The sequence below is a fragment of the Colobus angolensis genome, unplaced genomic scaffold (genome assembly GCF_000951035.1).
Source record: "Colobus angolensis palliatus isolate OR3802 unplaced genomic scaffold, Cang.pa_1.0 Scaffold99, whole genome shotgun sequence".
Classification (NCBI taxonomy): Eukaryota; Metazoa; Chordata; class Mammalia; order Primates; family Cercopithecidae; genus Colobus; species Colobus angolensis.
Genome location: NW_012123931.1, coordinates 1,614,060 through 1,632,458, shown reverse-complemented (window position 1 = coordinate 1,632,458; position 18,399 = coordinate 1,614,060). Strand labels below are relative to the sequence as shown.

Here is an 18,399-nt window from a genome sequence, read left to right as displayed (position 1 = left end):
CCCAAAGTGCTGGGATTACAGGCGTGAACCACCGCGCCCAGCCTCTAACTATATTTTTACACTCATTAACCAGCCATCTATCCTCCACCCTCCACTACCCTTCCAAGCCTCTGGTAACCATCATTCTCCTCTCTACTTCCTTGAGATCAATTTTTTAAACTGTCATGTAACAGTAAGAACATGCAATATTTGACTTTCTGTGGCTGGCACATTTCACTTAACGTTAAGTGTCCATCAGTAGATGAATGGATAAAGAAAATGTGCTACATATGCCCAATGGCATATTATTCAACCATAAAAAAGAATGAAATCCTCTCATTTGTAACAACATAAATGGAACTGGAGGACATTCTGTTAAGAGAAATAAGCCAGGCACAGAAAGACGAATACCGTATATATTTTAGAACCAGCTTGTATGTTTCTATGAATAAAACCTAGGATTTTGATTGGTGTTGGATTGAATCTGTAGACCTAATTTGGGAAGAATTGCCACATTAATAATGTTGAGTCTTCCAATCCGTTAACCTGATGTATTCATTTATTTCAGTTTTCTTTGATTTGTCCTAGCAGTGTTTTTTTAAGATAGCATTTTATAAGCATTTCTCATATTTTGTTAGATTCATAATTTGTTAAACTCAAGTATTTCATGTTTTTTAATGCTATTACCAATGGTATTTAACGTTTTTACTTGTTGTTAGATATAGAACAGTTATTTGTATGCTGACTTTCTAATTTGTGATCTTGCTAAAATCACTCCAAGAGTCGTGGTATTTCTTTTGTAGGTTTCCTTAGGATTTTCTATGCATATGATCATGTCTTCTGCAAATAAAGACATTTTAACCTCTTTCTTTCCCATCTTTATGCTTTTCATTATTTTTCTCTTGTCTCATTACACTAGTTATGACCTCCATTGTAATGTTGAACAGAAGTGAACATCTTTGCCTGGTTCCCAATGTTAGGAGAAAATCATTTGGTTTTTCACTAAGTATGATGTTGGCTATATATATTTTACAGATACCCTTTTTAAAATTAATGAAGTTCTTTTCTATTCTGCATTTCCTGAAGTTTTTGTTATGAATGAGTATTGAAATTTGTTAAATGCTTTTTTATCTTTATTTATTGAAATGAAAATATTGGTTTTCTCTTTGATTCTGTTAATATGGCTGATATGGTTTGACTCTGTGTCCCCACCCAAATCTCATGTCAAATTGTAATCCTCCAGTTTGTCAAATTGTAATGCTCCAACACTGTTGGAGGAGTGGCCTGGTAGGAGGTGAGTGGATCATGGGGACTGACTTCTCCACTTGCTGTTCTCGTGATAGTGAGTTCTCACGAGATCTGATTATTTAAAAGTGTGTAGCACTTCCTCCTTCTCTCTTGCTCTTCTGCTCTGCCATGTGAAGATGTGCCTGCTTCCTCTTCATCTTCTGCTGTGATTGTAAGTTTCCTGAGGCCTGCCCAGCCATGCTTCCTGTACAGCATGTGGAACTGCAAGTCAATTAAACCTCTTTTCTCCATTTATTACTCAGTCTCAGGTAGTTCTTTATAGCAATGCAAGAATGGACTAATACAATGGTTACATTAATTTGTTTGAGATGTAAAATCAACCTTGCATTCTTTTTTATATATTGCTGAATTTGATTTGCTATTTTTAAGGATTTTTTTTTTGGTATCTGTGTTTATGAGGGATATTGATGTGTGGTTTAGGGTTCTTTTTTGAATTTTTTTCTAGTTTTAGAATCAATCCAATACTGGTTATTATAACATCAGTTTGGAAGTGTTTGCTTCTCTACTCTCTGGAAGAATTTATGTGGGATTGGTATTTTTCATTTACATGTTTGATAGAATTCACCAACAAATATTTTGGGAGCTAGAGTTTTCTTTCTTTTTCCTTTTTTATTTTTTTTTGAGATGGAGTCTCGTTCTATCACCCAGGCTGGAGTGCACTGGCGCAATCCCGGCTCATTGCAACCTGCGCCTCCCAGGTTCACGTGATTCTCCTGCCTCAGCCTCCTGAATATCTGGGATTGCAGGTGCGTGCCACCACACCCAGCTAATTTTTGTATTTTTAGTAGAGACAGGGTTTCACCAAGTTGGTCAGGCTGGTCTCGAACTCCTGACCTCGTGATCTGCCTGCGTTGGACTCCCAAAGTGCTGGGATTACAGGCTTGAGCCACCGCGCCTGGCCCGGAGTTTTCTTTGTGGGAAGGTTTTACAAATTCTAATTCTTTGATAAATTTAATATTTAATGTTTTTAATGTTATTATAAATGGTACTTGAATGTTTAAATTTCTGCTTGTTGCTATAGAAATAAAATATATATTTGTGTATTGACTTTCTATTCTGCAATCTTACTAAAATTATTTAATAGTTGTAGTATTTGTTTCGTAGATTTCAGATTACCTCTTAAGTCAGTATTGGTAATCTGTATCTTTTAAGGAATTTGTCCATTTTATCTTAGTTGTCAAACGTATTGGTATAAAATCATTTATAGTAGTCTTTTTTTTTTTAATGTCTGTAGAGTCTTTAGTAATAGTCTCTCCTTTTATTCCTAATATTGGTGATTTTCTGTTTCTTCTCTTGTTCAGTCTACCTACAAGTTTACCAATTTCGTTAATTTTCTCTCAAAGAACAGTTTTTGGTTGCATTGATTTTTGTCTATTTTTCAGATATCTTTTTTTTTAAATTTCCCTTCTTTGTTATTTTGTTACTCTGCATTTACTTTGGCTTAATTTCCTCCTTTTTTCTAGCTTCCTGTGGTATGAGGTTAGATAATTGAGTTTAGACCTTTTCTTCCTTAATAAAGGAATAGAAAACTATAAATTTCCTCAAAGCACCTTTTTAACGGCATTTTACAAACTTTTATATGTTGGGTTTTCATTTAGCTCAAAATATTTTCTAATTTCTCTCATAATTTCTTATTTTGTCCATAGATTATTTTAGAAATATATTGCTTGATTTCTTTTTTTTGAGACCGAGTTTCGCTCTTGTTGCCCAGGCTGGAGTGCAGTGGCGTGATCTTGGCTCACCACAACCTCCGCCTCCCGGGTTCAAGCAACTTTCCTACCTCATCCTCCCAAGTAGCTGGGATTACAGGCATGCGCCACCACACCGGCTAATTTTTTATTTTTAGTAGAGATGGGGTTTCTCCATGTTGGCCAGGCTGGTCTTGAACTCCTGACCTCAGGTGATCCGCCCACCTCAGCCTCCCAAAGTGCTGGGGTTACAGGCGTGAGGCACCACGCCCAGCCCCTACTTGATTTCTAAATATTTGGGAATTTTCTAGATATCTTTCACTTATTGAATTCTAATTCCATTGTGATAAGGCACTGTGTATAGTTTCAGTTCTTTTAATTTGTAAGACTTACTTATCAATTGGTGCGTAGTCTGTCTTGGCAAATGTTTCATGGGCATTGTAAAAATTTATATTTTGCTTTTGTCGATTGGAATATTTTATAGATTGCAATTCAGTTGAGAGTGCTGCTTGAGTCTTCTTTATCCTTGCTGCACTTTTGTCATCATATTTATTCTTTCAGTGAATGAGAGAATGTTGATGTCTCCAACTGTTATTGTTTGTTTCTCCCTTCAGTTCTGTCAGTTTTTGCTTTGTGTATTTTGTAGGTCTAGCATTGTGTGCATACACATTTAGAATTGTTCTGTCTTCTAATGAATTTACCCCTTGATCATTATGAAATGTCCCTCAGTATCTCTGATAACATGTATCTTTTTTAATTTAGTATAATTGTCTAGTATAATTACAGCTCTTCCAGCTTTCTTAAGATTTCAGTTTGCATGGCATATCTTCTGTCCTTTTACTTCTTATTTATTTTTTTCTTTTTTGAGACAGAGTTTCGCTCTTGTTGACCGAGGCTGGAGTGCAATGGCATGATCTCAGCTCACTACATCCTCCGCATCCCAGGTCAAGTGATTCTCGTGCCTCAGCCTCCGGAGTAGCTGGGATTACAGGCACCCGCCACCATGCCTGACTAATTATCCTTTTAGTTTAACTTATTTTCTTGTTTTTAGTGTGAGACTCTTATAGACGGCATATGTTTGGTTCTTACTTTTTTATGTCTTTTAATTGAAATATTTATATGATTTACATTTAATGTGTTGCTAATGTGATTGAGTTTAAATCTACCATCTTTCTATTTGTTTTCTATTAACCCTTCCTTTGAATTAAGTATGCTTTGGCATTCTATCTAACCTCCACTATTGGCTCAGTCATTTCCTTATTGGCTTTGTTCTACTTATTTTACTGATTCCTTTATGATTATATATGCCTCTTTAACTTATTATAATCTACCATTACATAATACTATACCATTTCTCATATAATGTAAGACTTTTACAACAGTATTCTTCCATTGTCTCACAGTCATTTTTTTCTCTCTGACCGTTTTTTGAAAATTATATTGCTGTGTTTTCAAATTCACTACCTTCTTTTTCTTCTGTGTATAAACTACTGCTTATCTATCTAGTGAAATATTCATTTCTCTCTATATATTTTATCTCTAGAAGTTATTTTTCGGTTCTTTTTGAAAATCCTCTATTTCTCTCTCTACTATATCCTTTTTTCATTTATGTCTTTGAATATAGGGCCTAGTTATTACAGCCCTTTTAATGTCTTTGCCTGCCAATTCTATCATTTCTATCATTTCTGGGTTTCTTTCTATTGTCTGATGTTTTTCTGGTTATGAGCCACATTTCCCTGATTCTTACTATGTCCAGCAATTTTTTTATTAAATGATAAATATTTATGAATTTAAATACTTGAATCCTTAATCTTGTTGTGTATCTTTAAAGAATGTTGGACTTCTTCCCAGAAAGCATTTTTGTTAAGTACAGATTAATTTGTTCAGTTCTAGGCTTAAACACTCCTTTCAGGCGTATCTAGAGTAGCCTTTATACTAGGCCCCTATCTCAGTGGTTTGGCCCTTCTGGGGTCCCTGCTGATTGCTTTGTATATTTGGGTTTCTCTCTTCTTGCTGAAGGGAGTTTGTTGAACTCTTGGTCCTGTGTCAGCTCTGAGAATCTTTGTATTGCAACTCTCTGGTAACATTTTTTCCTTAGATGTTCTTCTCTGGTCTCAAAAAAAAATTTGCCCTGCTTCATGTAACGTTTTTATCTAGCTAAATGCTCAGGAGAACCCTATTCAGATTACTTTAGCTGTCTCCCTCTTCTCTGGAATTCTGCCCCATAAATTCTAGCCTTCTTAGCCTCCTTGCACTTTTTTCTATCTCTCCAAGTAAACAAGATTGCCAGGCTCTGTTTAAGTTCTTCCTCCCGTTACTGAAGTGATAAATTTCTTTCTGGCTGAGAGCCTGAGTTGATGGTAGGACTCCACTTATTTCTGTTTTCTTAGGGATCATAGTACTACACTGCCTGTATCTGAAAATAGTCCTTTCCAGTATTTTATGCTGTATTCTAATTGTTTATGGTGAGAGGATTGTCCTGGCACTGTTTACTCTCTCATGGTCAGAAGCAGAAGTTGAATCATTCTAGAATAGGTTTTAATGCTAACACCTTTGCAGAATTCAGAAGCTCCCAGGAAATTGTTTCTTAACACTTATCCATTGATGTACTTTTTCTCAGTATTGTTATAAATGAACTGTGTCTGCTATGGCAACTATTATTTATTTTTCAAATCAGAGAGCCCATTACAAACTCTAAATCAGAAACTGATCAGAAGAAAAGGATATATCATACTTAATAAATTTTATGAATCAGGAAAATTGATTTCTTGAGAATATAAAAATTGTCTCTATTAGATGCTAATTTTAAATATAAAATTATTAACGTTCATTAGAAATATGAAGGAATAGCATTATCACAGTGTAAGGACCAAAATAAATCATTTGATCTAGTCTTTTAAAATAGGAATTCTAAAATTTTAGAGAATAGCCATGTGGAATGTAGTTTGTGTTAGAAATTTGGCAAATGTTATCTGTAAAGGGCCAAATAATGTATATTTTGGACTTTGTAGGCATTTAGTTCCTGTAACAACTACTTAATTCTGCCTTTATGGTAAAAAATCAGTCGTAGACAATATATAAACAAATGAGCTGGCTGTGTTCTGATAAAACTTTATTTATGGACCATGAAATTTGAATTTCATCTAGTTTTTATGTCTCAAAATATTCTCCTTTTGATTTTTTTCAACTCTTTAAAAACGTAAAAATTATTTTTACCTAGCAAGCCATATATAAGCAGGCGGCAGGTTGGATTTGAACTATGGGTAAAGGCTTGACAACCGCTACTTTATGATTTAAAAATCTCCTCAGTAAGCTGTCAGATTCCTAGTAGACCATTGTATTTCCATTCTATATGATGTTTTTTTACCTGAAACTATTCCCTACTATTAAGTTAAATAGCAAAGTAAATAAGATCACACAAATTTTAGCCTGTAGGGCTTTGAAAGATTATATAGTATCAAAGTTTTGAAATAATTTATAGTGTCTGAGTTTCTTCAACCAATTGGGGAATTTAGGCTAGTGTCTAATTTATCTTACTACCAAGCCTGCACATTTTATATTTTTCAATCATGCAAGGCTAAATTCCTTCCTCCCTATTTTTGTTTTATTATGCTTATCTTATTAATGTTCCCAAATTAGTACATAGTTCTTTGTCCTGAATTTAGTCATTTTTGGATGAAGTTGGCTGGTTACTCATGAACAGAAAGTCCCTTCACCTCATATTTAACTTAATGCTGTCCCCACCTACAAGATCCTGGATTTTTTTCCTCTTGGTTCACAATCTTGAGACTATAGCCTCTTTTCTGCATTACCTATGTTTCTATAATGTCTTTCACATAACCCTGTTAGCCAGTGAGAATACAAAATACATTTCAAAGCATATTTTCTTTATTCTACCTGATGTCCTTTAGCGTACTGGTCAGTCCCCTGTTAGAATGCTCAGAATTTGTTTTCTAATATCTATCTGAAGCAGGATTGAAATATATGCCCTACTGTTTTGTTTGGTGCTATATCCATAATGGTAATTCAAGTCCTACTTTAGAAGAATTATTATGCATTTCATAGTTTATAACCATAAGTGTATTTTCTTTCCTTCCTCCTTAAGGTGTATAGTTGATGTTGTTCTTTACCAGTAGCCAAAATCCAGTACCATGAAAGTTCTGGAAGAAACTGCTTAGGTTTAATTTAGGTGAGTGCTGCTATTGCATCATAAATGGTTGGTGACATAGCAGCATGTGGCTGCATATTTGGGGAATACTTTTCTTGTTTGCATGTCTTCATGATGTTTTCCCAAAACATCGTAACACTGTCAAGAAATAAAACAGAAAAGCAACTTCTTTCTTTTCTAATGCAGGGAGAGAAGAACTTTTGTTTTCAAATATGAAATAAAAATAAAGATTGGTACTGACAGAAGCTTTGAATCAATGGCAAGTCAGAACCCAAACACAATTTCCATTGTTAGTAAAATAAGTTAACAATTTAAAATGATTGTTATTTCATTGTTGTTATTACACAGGAATAATTAGTAAATAGGTTTAAAATCAGGCCAATTTTTAAATTTTGGGCATGGTAATGGTATGATATTTAAGATCTCTTCTCACAAATTGTTAATTAATTGTTTTGATAATTTAGAAACATTTTTTCTAAGAGCATTATATACTTCTACCTGTCTTATGACATGTGTACCTTATATCTGGAAAATTCTACTCCTAAATCTTTACGTGTGTCTGGCTCATTTTATTCAATTTCAACTTGGCATCATCTCCTCAGAGAGTTTTAGTTTATATACTATCTAAAACAGCATCTTCACCTTCCCATTCTCTTTGTAACACTCAATTTTATTTTTTTCAGAACATTGAATATCTCTGAAATCAGTTTATTATTTGTCCATCTATCTGTCCTAGAAGGTAAACTCTATGAGAGCAGAGATCTTGAGTTTTTATTGTCTCTCTAGTACTTAGAACACTGCCTTTCACACAGTAGTTCCTAAGTATATAATTCATATGTGGTTGACTAGAAAGATGCATAAATAAAAGTATGCCAGCGGGCGTGGTGGCTCACACCTGTAATTCTGGTACTTTGAAAGGCTGAGGCAGGAGGATAGCTTGAGCCCAGGAGTTCAGGACTAGCATAGGCAATGTAGTGAGACCCGGTTTTTACAAAAAATGTAAGAATAAGCAGAGTGTGGTGGCATGTGACTGTAGTCTCAGCTACTCAAGAGGCTGATACGGGAGGATTGCTTGAGCCTAGAAGTCAAGGATGCAGTGAGCTGTGATCATGCCACCGCGCTCCAGCCTGGATGACAGAGTGAGACCCTGCCTCTTAAACAAACAAAATAATAAATACTCATTGCTGCTTACTTGGTTAGAAAATAAAAAAATAAGAATAAAGAGAAAAAAATTTTAAAAAAGAACATATCCTCAATGACCTGTGAAATAATAAGCAGTCAAACTTATGTATATATTGGAATCCCCAAGAGGAAGAGAGAATATGGGACAGAACAATTTTTTTTAAGAAATAAGTGCTAAAAATTTCCCATGTTGGCCAAAAATATAACTCACAAAATGAAGGTCAATAAACTCCAAGTAGAATAAATACAAAGAAAATCAAATCTAGGCATATAATAGTCATACTACTAAAGTCCAAAGTTAGGCCACACTTGGTGGCTCACACTCGAAATTCTAGCACTTTGGGAGGCCAAGGCAGGTGGATCACCTGAGGTCAGGAGTTTGAGACCAGCCTAGCCAACATGGTGAAACCCTATGTCTACTGAAAATACAAAAATTAGCCAGACGTGGTGGCTGGTGCCTATAATCCCAGCTACTCAGGAGGCTGAAGCAGGAGAATCGCTTCAACCCAGAGGGTGGATGTTGCAGTGAGCCAGTATCGTGCTACCTGAGCCTGGGCAAAAGAACAAAACTCCATCTCAAAAAAATAGAAATAAAGTTCAAAGATAAAGAGAAAATCTTCAAAATAGCCAGAAAACAAAAGAAGCATTAAATACGGGATAGCAATAATATTACTGACAGCTGACAGAAAAATCGAAGACAAAAAATTATGGAATCACATCAGTAAAGAGTTGTAAGGAAGAAGAAGAAGAAAAAAAACTTTAAGTCAAAATGCAATATCCAATGAAAATATCATTGAAAAATGAAGGTAAAGTAAGACAATTTCAGATTTTAAAAACTTAGATATTTATTGTTAATAGACATACAGTATAAGAACTACTAAGAGTTTCTAAGGCTGAAAGGCAATGATACCAGATGGAAACTCAGTTCTACAGGAAGAAATGAATACTACCAAGAGTGATAAATACAAATGGCTTTTCTTTTTTTTTTCCTCTGTCACTTTCTTTTAAAAAAAGCTGACTTTTTAAAACAAAAGTTGAATATTATCATTATGAGGTTTTGTAATATATGTAGAAGTATAATATATGATCACACTAGCAAAAGAATATTATAATAAATAGAATTACAGTCATCCTTGGTGTATCCTCAGGAAATTGGCTCCAGGACCACCCCCCATGCATACCAAAATTCATAGATGCTGAGGTTATTTATATAAAATGTGGTGTTTGCATATAATCTATATACATCCTCTTGTATATAGTGTACAGTAACTCAGTTATTTTCCTTGTGTTTGGTGTTATAGTGAATTAGGGGTTGGGTCAGTTTTGAACATGCATAAAATGGATGCCCAAGAATCAGAAATAAGTAGACATGTATTTAATTTTGGGTGATATTTTTAAAAACCAAATTAAAAATCGTACTTGAGCCTAAACTAAAACTGCAAAGTGGCTAGTGAAGTATTTACATTTGGAGATACCTGCTTTTAATATTTTAGAAAGGTTATACTGAAGTTGGACATTGTGGCCCTTAGAATCGTATTTTTATAACATTCGAGTTTAATGACTTGTCATTCAATTAATATTCATAAACTTCTAGTAGAATAAGTCTCTACAAAAACAATCAAATGAAGACTTAGAAAATCTCAAGTGCATCAGTGCTCTTTCGGTTCTTGTAAGTTACTGATACTTTGGTATGCCATGGGGAGGTCTTGAGTGTGTGAGGTTCTATGCATATCTCCACCTAAGTAAAGAAGATATTTCTTAAATGAATTAGATGAATTATAACTGTTGAGTGAAGGTGATATTAGGAATATCTAAGAAAAGATGTCCAATATATTTGAAACTATATTACTCTCCTGTTTTACTCTATTTTTTTCTCTTGCAGTTAACATTGCTGTCTTCAGAAACTAAGGAATGAGAGGCAAGGAAGAAAGGACATTCGTCTTGGAAAGACCCAAAGCACCTTGAAATTTGGAAGGAATGTTATGCCAACTGCTAAAACCACCTTTGTCACCAGAATGAATGAAGTGTTTCAGATTTAAACGGTAAGCAGAATTCTCCTAACATGTTACATTTCCACCAAGAATTTTAGATGACTGGAAAGAATTTCTTTTTAAGTTTAAATGTTTAACTTACATGCCAAACTATAGATAAAGCTTAAAATTTTATAACTTACTTAGTGTAATCAGACTTGGGTCCTTAATGTTTGCTCACAAGAGTTTTTTTTTTCCCTAGTTATAAACTTAATTTAGAAATGTAAGATTATTTGAGAAAGAATATGGAAAATACTAGTATATTTATCAGCCCATCTGATGCAGGGCAGGTGAGCCCCAAAGCAGAGCTTAACCCATGAGGGAACCTGGCTTTGCGAAGGCAAATTAAAGGGCAAACCAGAGGTAGAAAAAAACAGCTTTATTGAACAGGCAGTGTTACAGCTCCGATGGTATCACAGCTCTTTGACTACTCCTGCAGAGCAGGGGTACTTTTGCGGCTCAGGATAGTTTTGCAGTCATATTTATACATTCTTTTAACTGCATGGAGATTAAGGGATGATTTATGCAGAAATTTCTAGGGAAAGGGTAATAATCATTGGGTCGTTGCCATGGAAAGGGGCAGTAACTTCTGGGTGTTGCCATGGCAACAGTAAATTCACATGGCAAATGAAGGCTGCTGTTCCCCCTGACATCACCATTTTAGCTAGTTCTCTATCTTGTCCAGTGTCTGAGCCCCACCTCTGGAGTCAAGTCCCGCCTCCTACCTCTCATCCTTCAACAATTACTTTTTCGTTTCATAGAAATAATCAAGTAACATAGGTAGTAGTTCCTATTCAATATACAAAGGGTGTTTTGGTGTTATTTTTTGAACTTTATTTCATGTTTTGTTTTCCTTACTTGACATCTAGTCTCTACATATCTTATTTTAATACAGTCTTTATTTACTCTTTTGCCTCTCTTTCTTTCTACCTTTTGAAAATCATCTTGAAATAATTGGGAGTTATAAAATGGACAAGAATCCAGAATAGTAAAGGAGAGGGAAATTTTAAAGGATTATAAGATTTTTTCTTCTTGTGAAATTGAAAATACTATTTGATTTCAAGTAGAGTAAAAAGCAATTATATGAAGGCTTAAGATTCTTTATCATTCTTAGATCCTCTTAGTCTTAGGCCAGAATTATTTCAATGCATGTTTTGTAAAGATTCAAATATTTCCAATTTTTAAATGAAATCCTAGTGAACAATTATAACTCTTACTCATTGGATTTCTATTAGTTTGATTTTGAGAGATAATCATTTGTTTGCTTGAGTCACTATGTCTTGATAGTGAATGGGTATGATGGACTGAAACTAGTTTCTTGCTTTGAAATGCAGGAGATGTGAAAAGTCAATCAAATAGCATCATGTACTAGTTCTAATGATTCTAAGGAATGCAGAACCTGTTTCATGTTGATAAATATAAGGCAGGAGAAATTATATACCAAAGAATGAATGTTCTAATTATTCTTCCCTGTACTAACATTAACCTTGATTTAAAATATCTTGGACAGGGCATGGTGGCTCACGCCTGTAATCCCAGCACTTTGGGAGGCCAAGGTGGGCGGATCATGAGGTCAGGAGATCGAGGCCATCCTGGCTAACACAGTGAAACCCCATCTCTACTAAAAATACAAAAAAATTAGCCAGGCATGGTGGCAGATAACTGTAGTCCCAGCTACTCGGGAGGCTGAGGCAGGAGAATGGCGTGAACCCAGGAGGCGGAGCTTGCAGTGAGCTGAGATTACACCACTGCACTCCAGTCTGGGCAACAGAGTGAGACTCTGTCTTTAAAAAACAAAAAACAAACAAACAAAACAAAAATTAGCCGGGTGTGGTGGCGCGTGCCTGTAATCCCAGCTACTTGGGAGGCTGAGGCAGGAGAATCGCTTGAACCCAGGAAGCAGAGGTTGCAGTGAGCCAAGATTGTGCCACTGCACTCCAGCCTGGGTGACTGAGTGAGACTCCATCTCAAAAATAACATAACATAACATAACATAACATAAAATATAGTAGTAGTAATGTGTACTGAGTGCTTACTATATATGAAACATTGGGATTAGTTTTTAATATGCTTAGTCCATTGGGCCTAAACTGGGTGGCTTGAAAACGACAGAAATGTATTTCTCATGGTTCTGAAGGCTGGGGAGTCCCAAAGTACCAGCTTATTTAGTATCTGGTAAGTGCATCTACTTTATGGTTCATAAATGGTGTCTTTTCACTGTGTCCTCACATGGCAGAAGGGGCAAGTGAGCTCTCTGGAGTGTCTTTTATAACGATTCTTACTAATCCCATGCATGAGGTCTCTGGCCTCATGATATAATCACCTGCCAAAGGCTCCATCTCAAAATGACGACACACTGGGGATTAGGTTTCAACATAAGAATTTTGAGGAGGACGCAAACATTCATTCAACGGAATACGGATTATCTTTAAACCTTACAAATCTGCTTGACAGTAGGTCTTGTTATTAATGTTTCCATTTTATATATAAGGAAATCATTCTCAAAGTTAAGTAAATTGTCCAATATCAAATGACTATTTAGAGGTACAGCTAAGCTTGTCTGACTCCATAACTACCAAAGCTCATTTGAGAAAATAATAGATTGGCCAGGTGCGGTGGTGCACACCTGTAATCTCAGCACTATGAGAAGCCAAGGTGAGAGGATCACTTGCCAAGAGTTTGAGACCAGCCTGGGCAGCATAGCAAGAACCCCATCTCTACCAAAAAAAAAAAAAAAATTTAATACTACCAAGGAAATATTTAGTAATATCAGTTCTACACAAATTATGCCAGGAAATAAAAGAAGGTTTAACACTTCCCAACTCATTTTATTAAATCAGTAGTATTGTGATATCAAAATAAGTCAAATAGATTACAAGAAAGAAAACTACGGGCATGGACAAAAAATCTTCTAGAAAATATTGGCAAATCAAAACCTGCAATATGTAAAAATGATAATGTATTATGAAAGTAAGTTTTATCCCCAAAAATTCAAGGTTGTTTTAATCTTCAGAATGAATCAATGCAATTCACCATATCAAGACATTAAAAGAATGGGAGGCTAAGAAGGGGGGATCATTTCAGGTTAGGAGTTTGAGACCAGCCTGGCCAACGTGGTGAAATCCTGTCTCTACTGAAAAAAACAAATAAAAAACTTAGCCAGGTGCGGTGGCACACACCTGTAATATCAGCTACTCTGGGGCATGCTGAGGCCCAAGAATCTCTTGAACCCAGGAGGTGGAGGTTGTGCCACTGCACTCCAGCCTGGGCGACAGAGTGAGACTGTCTCAAAAAAAAAAAAGAAAAAATTTTAAAAACCCATATGATTACTCAGTGGTTAGATACTGCATTAACTCATAATTAAAAATCTCAGCAAACTAGGAATTGAAGGAATTTCCTCAGCCTGGTAAAGGGCAAAGAGAACTATCATACAGTTGATGTAACACTTAATGGTGAAAAAGTGAATGCTTTCTTCCTAAAATTGGGAACAAGACAAGGTAGTCATATCAAGTTCAGTAAAGCAATAAAAGAAATAAAAAAAAAAGGAAAGAAATCAAAGGAATGCAGATTGAAGAGGAAGAAGTAAGCTCTCAGTATTTGCAAATGAAATCATTTTCTATGCACAGAATCCCGGAGAATCTACCAAAAAGTCTACTGGAACTAATGATAAGTTGTGAATTAGTAAAGTCACAGGATTCAAAATCATTATATAAAAATCTATCATATTTCTATACACTATGTTTTTTTGAGACAGAGTCTCGCACTGTCACCCAGGCTGAAGTTCACTGGTATGATCTCGGCTCACTGCAACCTCTGCCTCCCATGTTCAAGCAATTCTCAAACCTCAGCCTCTTGAGTAGCTGGGATTGCAGGCGCCCACCACCATGCCTAGCTAATTTTTTTTTATTTTTAGTAGAGACAGGTTTCACTATGTTGGCCAGGCTGGTCTCGAACTCCTGACCTCGTGATCCGCCCGCCTCGGCCTCCCAAATTGCTGGGATTACAGGCGTGAGTCACCATGCCTGGTCCTTCTATACACTATTAATTAATAATTGGACATTGAAATTATAAAATTTACAATAGCATTTACAATAGCACCATGAACCACAAATACATAGATACAAATTTTTTTAAATGTGCAACATCTGTGCTGATAATCTACAAAGCACTCATGAAAATAATCAAAGAAAATCCCAATAAAGAGATATTGTGCTCAACTATTGGAAGAGTCAATATTGGAGTTGTTTTTTGGTTTGTGACAAAGTCTTACTCTGCCACCCAGGCTGGAGGTCCAGACCGCTCACTGCGGCCTCAACCTCCTGGGCTCAAGTGATCCTCCTACCTCAGCCTCCTGAGTAGCTGGGATTACAGGCACAAGCCACCATGCTTAGTCAATATTAAGATGTCAGCTCTCACAAATTGTTCTATAGATTGAATAAAATCCCTATCAAAAGTCCAGCAGGGGCCAGGCACAGTGGCTCATGCCTGTAATCCCAGCACTTTGGGAGGCCGAGGCAGGCAGATCATGAGGTCAAGAGATCAAGACCATCCTGGCCAACATGATGAAACCCCGTCTCTACTGAAAATACAAAAATTAGCTGGGCATGGTGGCACGCGCCTGTTGTCCCAGCTACTCAAGAGGCTGAGGCAGGATAATCGCTTGAACCTGGGAGGTGGAGGTTGCAATGAGCCAAGATCGTACCACTGCATTCCAGCTCGGTGACAGAGTGAGACTCTGTCTCAAAAAAAAAAAATGTCTAGCAGATATTTTTTTATAGGAGTCAACAGACTGATTCTAAAAATTTTTTGGAAAGGTAAAGGAACTAGAAACCCAAAAACAATTCTGAATAGAAACAAAGTAGGAAGACTCACACTACCTGGTTCAAGACTTACTAATCAAACTGCAGTACTTGAGCAGTATATTGTCATTAAAAGGATAAAGAGATCTGTAAAACAGAATAGATAGTCCAGAAGTAGACACACACACATTCAATGGTTTTTTAACAAAGATGCAGAGGTAATCTAATGAAAAAAGATGAATTTTTTCTTTTTTCCTTTTTTTTGAGACGGAGTCTCACTCTGTTGCCCAAGCCAGGCTGGAGTGCAGTGGTAAAATCTTGGCTCACTGCAGCCTCTGCCTCCCGGGTTCAAGTGATTCTCCTGCCTCAGCTTCCCAAGTAACTGGAACTACAGGTGTGTGCCACCATGCCTGGCTAATTATTTTGTATTTTTAGTAGAGACAGGGTTTCACCATGTTGGCCAGGCTAGTCTTGAACTCCTGACCTCAGGTGATCCGCCTGCCTTGGCCTCCCGAAGTGCTGGGATTACAGGCATGAGCCACCGTGCCTGGCCAAAAAGATGAGTTTTTTTCAACAAATGGTACAAGAACAGTTAGACATCCTTTTTTTTTTTTTTTAATTGTTTGAGACAGAGTCTTGCTCTATTGCCTAGGCTAGAGTACAATGGCATGATCATGGTTCACTGCAACCTTGACTTCCTAGGCTCAGGTGATCCTCCCACCTCAGCCTCCAAAGTAGCTGGGATGGTAGGCATGTGCCACCATGCCCAGGTAATAGGCATCCATTTAAGACCAAAAACAAAAAGATAGAAAAGATACTTGGCCTATACCTGACATAAGCCTTGGAAATAAATGAAAAAGAGTAGATTATTAAGAGATTCACTTTGTACAAGTGGGGAAGAAATAAGACTGTGAAGAGAATCGAAACATTGAAGTGGTAGGGGGAATTATTGGAAGACAGTTCAGTGTTTTGACTGAGGGGCATTATGTATTGTAGAAAATGTGTATACATTATGAATAAATTTTCTTTTATTCCACTTGCTTATTAAGCACCTTACAATTCACAGAACATTGTGTTAGACTGGGAGGATGTTATAAAGGTCCTTTGAGGCCGGGTATGATGGCTCACACCTGAGGCTAAGGCAGGTGGATCACTTGAGGTCAGGAGTTTTGAGACCAGCCTGGCTAACATGGTGAAACCCTGCCTCTACTAAAAATACAAAAATTAGCTGGGTGTGGTGGTGCATGCCTATAGTCCCAGCTACTTGGGAGGCTGAGGCACGAGAACTGCTTGAACCCAGGAGGTGGAGGCTGCAGTGAGCCGAGATTGTGCCACTGCAGTCCAGCCTAGGTAACAGAGCAAGAGTCCGTCTCAAAAAAAAAGAAAAAAAGAAAAAAAAAAGTCCCTTGAGGAAATCATATATAGGTACTCTTCAAATGCTGCTGATTAAGAAAATCATTGATCGATTTTTCCTGGGGAATAAATTAAGCTTTTTCCTGAGAGTGGAAAGAAATAAATAATGGGATGTAAAGAATGAAGATGGCTGTGTTTTATGAGGAAAATGTTTATGCAGTTGCCATGGAAACAACATGTAGGCATTCAAAACAGGAGCTTATGATATCTCAGTATTTGCCAAATATAAATCAGATATGAGTTGCATTCATTCTCATTCTTGGCTCAAGTTTAGTCTGACACATAGTTATGTAAAATATGCTCCTGCTTTAGTGTATTTGCTTAATATTTGCAAGAATCTAGCAATACACTGCCTGCCATGTTTTAAAATCATATACTGGAAGCATAGAAATAAACTAGGGAAAGCATTTCTCAGCAAATAATTCCTAAAAGATAGCAGCACAATCCTATTGTGACTTTCGTAATTAACAGAGGTAATTAATTTTTCTTAATTGAAACATATTCACAATGTTGGGCCTAGTTAATTGGTACAAGCTAATTGTGAGTGATGTCAAATGCTGAATATGCATAGTTTGGTAGTTTCTTCTTATTTAATATATGTGATTTCATTTCATAAGTAGAGTAAGGCACAGTAGGCAGTGTTTCTGAATGATTGTTATACTTTCCTGTTGGAAGACATCAGTTGACTTCAGTTTCATGTGTTAAAAGTGAGGCATGATAGAAAGCTAGAGAAAGCGTACATGGATTTTGAGGATATGGAGAATTTGACAAATTTTCCATAGCTTGAACTTTTTTTAGTAACTGATTCCAAAGATAATATAGAAAATGCAAACCATACCTGCAACTACTGCCTTTTAATGGACACAAACTGAAAATAGGAAAATCTAAAAACAGTTAGAATAGACCCCTTTCGTGGAAAAAAAAGTGATACCCTCTTAACTCCAATTCTTTATCCTTTCTTGCCACCTTTGTTAGCGATTTCATAGCCCATCAGTTTATCATCCTGTGTATTTTCTCCTGTTACATTTCCTCAAAGGCATGGACTTTGAGCAGATAGCCTAGAGGCTTAATGTCTTATTAAAGCAGTAATTGTTTAAATAGTGCACCGTAATTTAATGAGACCAAATAGAGATTGGCGGGAAAAGGCTAATTGGAGAAGGCTTTTCAGAGGAGTTAAGTTTTAAGTCAAAATTTAAAAGGTGAAAGACCTTTCTAGAGGGCATTTTAACAATATGTATTATCAAAACTTTAAATATATATATATACACACACACATGCATAAATATATGTGTGTTTGTGTGTGTACTGTTTGATCCAATAATTGTACTTCTAACAATTTACCTTAAGGAAATAAAGATGTGTGCAAATATTGAATTAGGAGAATATTTACTAAACCCTGTTTATAATAGAGAAATACGGAACATACTGTAAATACTAGGATTCAACATCAAGTTCGAAGGATTGGGTAATTAATGTTAAGATAAATCCAGAAATTGAGTGTGTAGCTATTTGAAATGATATAGAAAAATATTGATGTGGAAAAATATTTGTTATATATTATTCAATGAAAAAAGTGGGAGTTTGATTGGAATAGTATTAAATGTACGGATTAGTTTGAAGAAAATTGACATCTTTATTATGTTGGGTCTTCCAGTTGAACCTAGTCTATGTCTCCATTTATTTTGGTCTTCGATTTGTTTTATTAGCATTTTATAGTTCTCAGCATACCCCTCCTATTATTGGCTTTCTTAGATTTATACCCAAGGATTTCTTTAAAAATTTTCTTTATTTGGAGCTGATCTGAAAGTAATTTTTTTTTTTTTTTTTTTTTT

The 18,399-nt window shown here is 36.0% G+C and overlaps 1 protein-coding gene across 1 annotated transcript in view; it reads left to right on the top strand.

The window, feature by feature from the left end:
- The window catches only part of PEAK1 (pseudopodium-enriched atypical kinase 1), a 164,500-nt gene that overhangs the window by 17,023 nt on the left and 129,078 nt on the right, over positions 1-18,399 (top strand). Inside the window, exon 3 of the mRNA XM_011932829.1 lies at positions 10,208-10,367. The gene's annotated coding sequence lies outside the window, so the exon portion shown is untranslated. The remainder of the gene's footprint in view (positions 1-10,207; positions 10,368-18,399) is intronic.